The following is a 10,750-nucleotide window of genomic DNA, read 5'->3' as shown; positions in this document are numbered from 1 at the left end:
GAGTGCTGCACGCCAGCCTCAGTGCCTCGTCTTTCACTCAATCTCACTGTGTGCTGTGATATCTTTGTAACATCGCTTGTTGCCGGAAAAAAAGGAAAGGATGGATAGTATTTTTATTCTTTTACAACAAAACCCAAAATGCATCGGCTTGCTTGCTCATTAAGTTTACAAGGCCAGCTGCTTTTGAGATATTATAATTATAGTGGTTATTTGGCGTTGGAGGTAAGAGAGTTTTTTTTAGGTCTGGTCGTTCCTTCTGCTTCAAATTACTTGAGCTCCTGTCAACAAAGTAACAACAAAACATAGCCAACGGTTCGTTGCTCAAGCCTTCCCTACTGCGCCTTCCCATGTCTCTCCTGCCGACCACAGTGCAGGAAATCTGAGTTTGCATTTGCGCGAAGAGACGTACAACACAAGAAGGCGCGCTTTTGTGCGCCGGGCACCACCCGGCCTGTGCATTCCTCACTGTCGTGAGATCAGTTTACTCAGCAGAGCATGACGCTGCAATTGGTTAGTAGGGCAGGCCTGACCAGAATAGTATATTTGGGGTCATGTATTTGATTGCATTTTTAAAACAGTAACAGAACTTAACTGCAATGTTTAAATAGGTCTAGACATATTTAAACAGTGTCAATTTAATAGTAGAATTGTGGACAATTCAGAGGGGAGGCACCAATGTTTTTTTTTCCCATTGGGTGGATGCGGCATTAAAGAGTTTGAAGACCACTGGTCTAAGTGGACACTAATATACCTGGATGCTCCTGAATCCTCGCAACAGATGCCAGCAAACCTGGCTGGAGAGCTACTGTGTTGGACTGATCCTGTCGATTCAAGTGGTCTTTCCTAGAGAGTCGGAGGTCATGGAAATAGATGGAGTTGATGGTAATCTTCAGGGCTTTGAAGTTTTCCCATCATCATCTGTCTCAAAAAAATGTGCTAGTAAAGACAGAGAATAAGGTAGCTGTCTTTTACATTAACCAACAGTGAAGCATGCATTCAAAATCCCTCAATGCAATAGCAGAACAATTGGGTTATTGGGCAGAGATCAACCTGTTGCACACGTCGGCAGTACACATCAAGGGCACCGACAATGTGATGGCAGACAGCTGGAGGTTTCCAAATTTGCTGGAGTTTACGTTATCCAGGTCGTTGTTTTGAGAGATATGCCGAGAGTTTGTGAAACCCTTTCTGGATCTCTTTTCAAACAAGGACAATACTCATATTTGTCGATTCTGATCCAGGCTTCCGGAACAAGGAGCCTAGGTAGTGGACGTATTGGTGATAAAGTGGCTGAGAAGTCTCCTTTATACATTCCCCCACTTTTTATTGATCCAGATGGTTCTCTTCAAGTCTCAGCAGGGGGGAGGGAACTTTATTCTTGTGGGCCCTTATTGGCCAGAGATGTCATGGTTTCCTCTTCTGAACCCCTGGCTCTTCTTCCTCCTTGAGTACTGCTCAAGTGTGTCTCTCTCAGAACGTCGTCCCTGACCTTCTTGCTCCAACTCACTCTATCGCTTTGGAGGTTGAGAAGTCTGGACTGCTAGCAAAGGGTCTTTCCTCTTCCTTAGTGGAGTTAATTCAGCACTCCAGCAGGCCTTCTACTTCGAAGTCTTACTCAAGGAACTGGAAGTCTTTTGAGACGTGATGTTCTGCTCATGATCTTTTGGCACCTACCTGTAGTTTGTCTGCTATTTTGCATTTTCTTCTGAATGGGTTTCACTTGAATCTCTTTCCACTCTGAAAGCTCATTGCTTTGCGATAAAGGTTTTTAGGGACTTTTCTGTACCTTCGTCGATGTTACAATCTTTGGTGTCTAGACTGTTCTGATCTTTTGTCAATTGTAAGACCAGTTGAAAAATCCCTTTTCCCCAACTCAGAATCTTCCTACTCTTTTATAGGCTTTGCAATTTTATCTCTTTGAGGATCTGGATACTGTAGACATAAAGATTGTTTCCTCTAAAGTTATTTTCCTATTTCCTATCACCTTGCTGAGAACAATTGGGGAGCTGGGAGCCTTAAAATGCTGTCCTCTCTTCATTTGATACTTTGGAAGATGGGGTAACTTTAAGGCCTAGCCTTACCTTTGCTGCAAAGGTTAAGTCTATTTTTGATAGATCTTAGGAAATAATTCTTCCTTCTTTCATTCCCTCTCCTTCTTCTCCGGAGGAACATTTGCTGAATACACTTGATGTTTAAAGAGCTCTTTTCATTTATGTCACCAGGCCTCTGCAGTTCAGGAAAACCGACTCCTTGTTTGTGACTTTTGGACAGCCTGGAAAAGACAAGAAGGTGACTTTTATGACTCTGAGTAGGTGGATTAAGTTGTCAATTTTTCTGGCTTTGCAAGGCTTTTTAGAATATCTTCCAGTTCAGGGATGGTCTACGAGAGGAATGGCCACCTCCTGGGTTGAAGTCCAGTGAGTAACAATCTTGGAAATTCCTAGGGTGGCTACTTGGTCCTCAGATCATACATTTGTCAAGCATTATGGCTTAATAATTTTTCTGTTTTGCATTTGAGTACCAATGTTTTGAACTCTGCATTACCCTTAGTCCATCTTGTCTTTGTCACAAACATTACATCCTGCCCACCTACCCATCAGTCCTTTGGCAAGGGCTTGGCACCCAGGTTGGGTGCATGGGGCTAGCATTTAAGGATCCTCCTTTTCTTTCTTCCTGTTGGAAGGTGACATCACCTTACTTTGTAATGACTGTCACAAGGACGCAATGGACTAAGACTAATGAAGATTACCAATAAGTAACCAACGCATCACCATTCTTTCTGAATGTGCGTGGCTCATTCCGCAGGACTTGTTCTTTGTATGATTCCTGGATTTTCAGAAGCCCTTTGATGGCAGCACCCCCACACTGAAAATTGTTCCAGCACCACTGTACAAGGGTCAGTTGTCATGCTCATCTGCGGCGTAAATTTGCATTGAAGTAGTCTAACTCCCCAGGCTTTGTCTTTTGCTCAATTTGCCTTTGTGAGTTTTCTCTCAATCACTGTCGACTTCCTTTGATCTTTCTTTCTTCTTTTACTTCACCTTCGCCTTCAGTGTATCTTTCGGCCCTCTTAAGAGACACACCCCCTTGTAGCCACTTCTATACTTCTGTCACCTAATTATTTTCCTATCCTTTCCCCTGTAACGTTGCTGATCCTAGCTATAGCATCACTATCCAGAATCTGTTCACCTGAGTTATGTTCCACTTATCCACACGCATCTAATAATCAGCTCTTGGTCTCCCTCCACCTCTCACGAGACATAGTCTGAGGCAGTGTCTCCATCTTGGAGAGACAATCCCTTGCACTTGTGTTGTTCTACTGGCACTGCCGGCTTGAGCTTTGGTCATCAGTGGCAAAAGAAGGACTAATGGAAAGTGAACGTATACTGGAGCAACAGAGTGTATGGATTTATAAGAGCTTGATTAAATGAGAAAAAAAGAGTTTAGTTGAGAGAAAAAATGCAACCTGGCCCGTACAGTGATTGAACCCGCGACCCTGGCGTTAGTAGCACCACGCTATAACCAACTGAGCTAACCAGCCATGAGTACTAAATATTTCCTATTTCCGTGTAATTCAGATAGATAGAAGAGGTGGTCTCACTATCGCAATTCCTTCATACTTTTCTCCTTCCGACCCCTGTCTGGATTTCAATAACAAGAGCTGTGGAGTGCTGCACGCCAGCCTCAGTGCCTCGTCTTTCACTCAATCTCACTGTGTGCTGTGATATCTTTGTAACATCGCTTGTTGCCGGAAAAAAAGGAAAGGATGGATAGTATTTTTATTCTTTTACAACAAAACCCAAAATGCATCGGCTTGCTTGCTCATTAAGTTTACAAGGCCAGCTGCCCTTGAGATATTATAATTATAGTGGTTATTTGGCGTTGGAGGTAAGAGAGTTTTTTTTAGGTCTGGTCGTTCCTTCTGCTTCAAATTACTTGAGCTCCTGTCAACAAAGTAACAACAAAACATAGCCAACGGTTCGTTGCTCAAGCCTTCCCTACTGCGCCTTCCCATGTCTCTCCTGCCGACCACAGTGCAGGAAATCTGAGTTTGCATTTGCGCGAAGAGACGTACAACAAAAGAAGGCGCGCTTTTGTGCGCCGGGCACCACCCGGCCTGTGCATTCCTCACTGTCGTGAGATCAGTTTACTCAGCAGAGCATGACGCTGCAATTGGTTAGTAGGGCAAGCCTGACCAGAATAGTATATTTGGGGTCATGTATTTGATTGCATTTTTAAAACAGTAACAGAACTTAACTGCAATGTTTAAATAGGTCTAGACATATTTAAACAGTGTCAATTTAATAGAAGAATTGTGGACAATTCAGAGGGGAGGCACCAATGTTTTTTTTTCCCATTGGGTGGATGCGGCATTAAAGAGTTTGAAGACCACTGGTCTAAGTGGACACTAATATACCTGGATGCTCCTGAATCCTCGCAACAGATGCCAGCAAACCTGGCTGGAGAGCTACTGTGTTGGACTGATCCTGTCGATTCAAGTGGTCTTTCCTAGAGAGTCGGAGGTCATGGAAATAGATGGAGTTGATTGTAATCTTCAGGGCTTTGAAGTTTTCCCATCATCATCTGTCTCAAAAAAATGTGCTAGTAAAGACAGAGAATAAGGTAGCTGTCTTTTACATTAACCAACAGTGAAGCATGCATTCAAAATCCCTCAATGCAATAGCAGAACAATTGGCTTATTGGGCAGAGATCAACCTGTTGCACACGTCGGCAGTACACATCAAGGGCACCGACAATGTGATGGCAGACAGCTGGAGGTTTCCAAATTTGCTGGAGTTTACGTTATCCAGGTCGTTGCTTTGAGAGATATGCCGAGAGTTTGTGAAACCCTTTCTGGATCTCTTTTCAAACAAGGACAATACTCATATTTGTCGATTCTGATCCAGGCTTCCGGAACAAGGAGCCTAGGTAGTGGACGTATTGGTGATAAAGTGGCTGAGAAGTCTCCTTTATACATTCCCCCACTTTTTATTGATCCAGATGGTTCTCTTCAAGTCTCAGCAGGGGGTCGGGAACTTTATTCTTGTGGGCCCTTATTGGCCAAAGATGTCATGGTTTCCTCTTCTGAACCCCTGGCTCTTCTACCTCCTTGAGTACTGCTCAAGTGTGTCTCTCTCAGAACGTCGTCCCTGACCTTCTTGCTCCAACTCACTCTATCGCTTTGGAGGTTGAGAAGTCTGGACTGCTAGCAAAGGGTCTTTCCTCTTCCTTAGTGGAGTTAATTCAGCACTCCAGCAGGCCTTCTACTTCGAAGTCTTACTCAAGGAACTGGAAGTCTTTTGAGACGTGATGTTCTGCTCATGATCTTTTGGCACCTACCTGCAGTTTGTCTGCTATTTTGCATTTTCTTCTGAATGGGTTTCACTTGAATCTCTTTCCACACTGAAAGCTCATTGCATTGCGATAAAGGTTTTTAGGGACTTTTCTGTACCTTCGAAGATGTTACAATCTTTGGTGTCTAGACTGTTCTGATATTTTCTCAATTGTAAGAACAGTTGAAAAATCCCTTTTCTCCAACTCAGAATCTTCCTACTCTTTTATAGGCTTTGCAATTTTATCTCTTTGAGGATCTGGATACTGTAGACATGAAGATTGTTTCCTATAAAGTTATTTTCCTATTTCCTATCACCTTGCTGAGAACAATTGGGGAGCTGGGAGCCTTAAAATGCTGTCCTCTCTTCATTTGATACTTTGGAAGATGGGGTAACTTTAAGGCCTAGCCTTACCTTTGCTGCAAAGGTTAAGTCTATTTTTGATAGATCTTAGGAAATAATTCTTCCTTCTTTCATTCCCTCTCCTTCCTCTCCGGAGGAACATTTGCTGAATACACTTGATGTTTAAAGAGCTCTTTTCATTCATGTCACCAGGCCTCTGCAGTTCAGGAAAACCGACTCCTTGTTTGTGACTTTTGGACAGCCTGGAAAAGACAAGAAGGTGACTTTTATGACTCTGAGTAGGTGGATTAAGTTGTCAATTTTTCTGGCTTTGCAAGGCTTTTTAGAATATCTTCCAGTTCAGGGATGGTCTACGAGAGGAATGGCCACCTCCTGGGTTGAATTCCAGTGAGTAACAATCTAGGAAATTCCTAGGGTGGCTACTTGGTCCTCAGAGCATACATTTGTCAAGCATTATGGCTTAATAATTTTTCTGTTTTGCATTTGAGTACCAATGTTTTGAACTCTGCATTACCCTTAGTCCATCTTGTCTTTGTCACAAACATTACATCCTGCCCACCTTCCCATCAGTCCTTTGGCAAGGGCTTGGCACCCAGGTTGGGTGCATGGGGCTAGCATTTAAGGATCCTCCTGTTCTTTCTTCCTGTTGGAAGGTGACATCACCTTACTTTGTAATGACTGTCACAAGGACGCAATGGACTAAGGCTAATGAAGATTACCAATAAGTAACCAACGCATCACCATTCTTTCTGAATGTGCGTGGCTCATTCCGCAGGACTTGTTCTTTGTATGATTCCTGGATTTTCAGAAGCCCTTTGATGGCAGCACCCCCACACTGAAAATTGTTTCAGCACCACTGTACAAGGGTCAGTTGTCATGCTCATCTGCGGCGTAAATTTGCATTGAATTAGTCTAACTCCCCAGGCCTTGTCTTTTGCTCAATTTGCCTTTGTGAGTTTTCTCTCAATCACTGTCGACTTCCTTTAATCTTTCTTTCTTCTTTTACTTCACCTTCGCCTTCAGTGTATCTTTCGGCCCTCTTAAGAGACACACCCCCTTGTAGCCACTGCTATACTTCTGTCACCTAATTATTTTCCTATCCTTTCCCCTGTAACGTTGCTGATCCTAGCTATAGCATCACTATCCAGAATCTGTTCACCTGAGTAATGTTCCTCTTATCCCCACGCATCTAATAATCAGCTCTTGGTCTCCCTCCACCTCTCACGAGACATAGTCTGAGGCAGTGTCTCCATCTTGGAGAGACAATCCCTTGCACTTGTGTTGTTCTACTTGCACTGCCGGCTTGAGCTTTGGTCAGCAGTGGCAAAAGAAGGACTAATGGAAAGTGAACGTATACTGGAGCAACAGAGTGTATGGATTTATAAGAGCTTGATTTAATGAGGAAAAAAGAGTTTAGTTGAGAGAAAAAATGCAACCTGGCCCGTACGGGGATTGAACCCGCGACCTTGGCGTTATTAGCACCACGCTCTAACCAACTGAGCTAACCAGCCATGAGTACTAAAGATATCCTTTTTCCATGTAATGCAGATAGATAGAAGAGTTGGTCTCCCTATTGCAATTCCTTCATACTTTTCTCCTTCCGCCCCCTGTCTGGATTTCAATAACAAGAGCTGTGGAGTGCTGCACGCCAGCCTCAGTGCCTCTTCTTTCACTCAATCTCACTGTGTGCTGTGATATCTTTGTAACATCGATTGTTGCCGGAAAAAAAGGAAAGGATGGATAGTATTTTTATTCTTTTACAACAAAACCCAAAATGCATCGGCTTGCTTGCTCATTAAGTTTACAAGGCCAGCTGCTTTTGAGATAATATAATTATAGTGGTTATTCGGCGTTGGAGGTAAGAGAGTTTTTTTTAGGTCTGGCCGTTCCTTCTGCTTCAATTTACTTGAGCTCATGTCAACAAAGTAACAACAAAACATAGCCAACGGTTCGTTGCTCAAGCCTTCCCTACTGCGCCTTCCCATGTCTCTCCTGCCGACCACAGTGCAGGAAATCTGAGTTTGCATTTGCGCGAAGAGACGTACAACACAAGAAGGCGCGCTTTTGTGCGCCGGGCACCACCCGGCCTGTGCATTCCTCACTGTCATGAGATCAGTTTACTCTGCAGAGCATGACGCTGCAATTGGTTAGTAGGGCAGGCCTGACCAGAATAGTATATTTGGGGTCATGTATTTGATTGCATTTTTAAAACAGTAACAGAACTTAACTGCAATGTTTAAATAGGTCTAGACATATTTAAACAGTGTCAATTTAATAGAAGAATTGTGGACAATTCAGAGGGGAGGCACCAATGTTTTTTTTTTCCCATTGGGTGGATGCGGCATTAAAGAGTTTGAAGACCACTGGTCTAAGTGGACACTAATATACCTGGATGCACCTGAATCCTCGCAACAGATGGCAGCAAACCTGGCTGGAGAGCTACTGTGTTGGACTGATCCTGTCGATTCAAATGGTCTTTCCTAGAGAGTCGGAGGTCATGGAAATAGATGGAGTTGATGGTAATCTTCAGGGCTTTGAAGTTTTCCCATCATCATCTGTCTCAAAAAAATGTGCTAGTAAAGACAGAGAATAAGGTAGCTGTCTTTTACATTAACCAACAGTGAAGCATGCATTCAAAATCCCTCAATGCAATAGCAGAACAATTGGGTTATTGGGCAGAGATCAACCTGTTGCACACGTCGGCAGTACACATCAAGGGCACCGACAATGTGATGGCAGACAGCTGGATGTTTCCAAATTTGCTGGAGTTGACGTTATCCAGGTCGTTGTTTTGAGAGATATGCCGAGAGTTTGTGAAACCCTTTCTGGATCTCTTTTCAAACAAGGACAATGCTCATCTTTGTCGATTCTGATCCAGGCTTCCGGAACAAGGAGCCTAGGTAGTGGACGTATTGGTGATAAAGTGGCTGAGAAGTCTCCTTTATACATTCCCCCACTTTTTATTGATCCAGATGGTTCTGTTCAAGTCTCAGCAGGGGGGAGGGAACTTTATTCTTGTGGGCCCTTATTGGCCAGAGATGTCATGGTTTCCTCTTCTGAACCCCTGGCTCTTCTACCTCCTTGAGTACTGCTGAAGTGTGTCTCTCTCAGAACGTCGTCCCTGACCTTCTTGCTCCAACTCACTCTATCGCTTTGGAGGTTGAGAAGTCTGGACTGCTAGCAAAGGGTCTTTCCTCTTCCTTAGTGGAGTTAATTCAGCACTCCAGCAGGCCTTCTACTTCAAAGTCTTACTCAAAGAACTGGAAGTCTTTTGAGACGTGATGTTCTGCTCATGATCTTTTGGCACCTACCTGTAGTTTGTCTGCTATTTTGCATTTTCTTCTGAATGGGTTTCAGTTGAATCTCTTTCCACTCTGAAAGCTCATTGCTTTGCGATAAAGGTTTTTGGGACTTTTCTGTACCTTCGTCGATGTTACAATCTTTGGTGTCTAGACTGTTCTGATCTTTTGTCAATTGTAAGACAAGTTGAAAAATCCCTTTTCTCCAACTCAGAATCTTCCTACTATTTTATAGGCTTTGCAATTTTATCTCTTTGAGGATCTGGACACTGTAGACATAAAGATTGTTTCCTATAAAGTTATTTTCCTATTTCCTATCACCTTCCTGAGAACAATTAGGGAGCTGGGAGCCTTAAAATGCTGTCCTCTCTTCAGTTGATACTTTGGAAGATGGGGTAACTTTAAGGCCTAGCCTTACCTTTGCTGCAAAGGTTAAGTCTATTTTTGATAGATCTTAGGAAATAATTCTTCCTTCTTTCATTCCCTCTCCTTCTTCTCCGGAGGAACATTTGCTGAATACACTTGATGTTTAAAGAGCTCTTTTCATTTATGTCACCAGGCCTCTGCAGTTCAGGAAAACCGACTCCTTGTTTGTGACTTTTGGACAGCCTGGAAAAGACAAGAAGGTGACTTTTATGACTCTGAGTAGGTGGATTAAGTTGTCAATTTGTCTGACTTTGCAAGGCTTTTTAGAATATCTTCCAGTTCAGGGATGGTCTACGAGAGGAATGGCCATCTCCTGGGTTGAATTCCAGTGAGTAACAATCTAGAAAATTCCTAGGGTGGCTACTTGGTCCTCAGAGCATACATTTGTCAAGCATTATGGCTTAATAATTTTTCTGTTTTGCATTTGAGTACCAATGTTTTGAACTCTGCATTACCCTTAGTCCATCTTGTCTTTGTCACAAACATTACATCCTGCCCACCTTCCCATAAGTCCTTTGGCAAGGGCTTGGCACCCAGGTTGGGTGCATGGGGCTAGCATTTAAGGATCCTCCTGTTCTTTCTTCCTGTTGGAAGGTGACATCACCTTACTTTGTAATGACTGTCACAAGGACGCAATGGACTAAGGCTAATGAAGATTACCAATAAGTAACCAACGCATCACCATTCTTTCTGAATGTGCGTGGCTCATTCCGCAGGACTTGTTCTTTGTATTATTCCTGGATTTTCAGAAGCCCTTTGATGGCAGCACCCCCACACTGAAAATTGTTTCAGCACCACTGTACAAGGGTCAGTTGTCATGCTAATCTGCGGCGTAAATTTGCATTGAAGTAGTCTAACTCCCCAGGCTTTGTCTTTTGCTCAATTTGCCTTTGTGAGTTTTCTCTCAATCACTGTCGACTTCCTTTGATCTTTCTTTCTTCTTTTACTTCACCTTCGCCTTCAGTGTATCTTTCGGCCCTCTTAAGAGACACGCCCCCTTGTAGCCACTTCTATACTTCTGTCACCTAATTATTTTCCTATCCTTTCCCCTGTAACGTTGCTGATCCTAGCTATAGCATCACTATCCAGAATCTGTTCACCTGAGTTATGTTCCTCTTATCCCCACGCATCTAATAATCAGCTCTTGGTCTCCCTCCATCTCTCACGAGACATAGTCTGAGGCAGTGTCTCCATCTTGGAGAGACAATCCCTTGGACTTGTGTTGTTCTACTGGCACTGCCGGCTTGAGCTTTGGTCAGCAGTGGCAAAAGAAGGACTAATGGAAAGTGAACGTATACTGGAGCAACAGAGTGTATGGATTTATAAGAG

At 43.3% G+C, this 10,750-nt stretch overlaps 1 non-coding gene across 1 annotated transcript; it reads right to left on the bottom strand.

Annotated features, from left to right (window-relative positions):
* Window positions 1-7,133: 7,133 nt before the first annotated feature.
* TRNAI-AAU (transfer RNA isoleucine (anticodon AAU)) lies at window positions 7,134-7,207 on the bottom strand. The gene has a single exon. It is a non-coding gene; the product is annotated as a tRNA-Ile (tRNA).
* Between the last annotated feature and the right edge of the window lie 3,543 nt (window positions 7,208-10,750).

This window comes from Pleurodeles waltl, chromosome 12, assembly GCF_031143425.1.
Source record: "Pleurodeles waltl isolate 20211129_DDA chromosome 12, aPleWal1.hap1.20221129, whole genome shotgun sequence".
NCBI classification, from domain to species: Eukaryota; Metazoa; Chordata; class Amphibia; order Caudata; family Salamandridae; genus Pleurodeles; species Pleurodeles waltl.
Note: the sequence above shows the minus strand (reverse complement) of the source record. Positions and strands in the feature narration are given on the sequence as shown.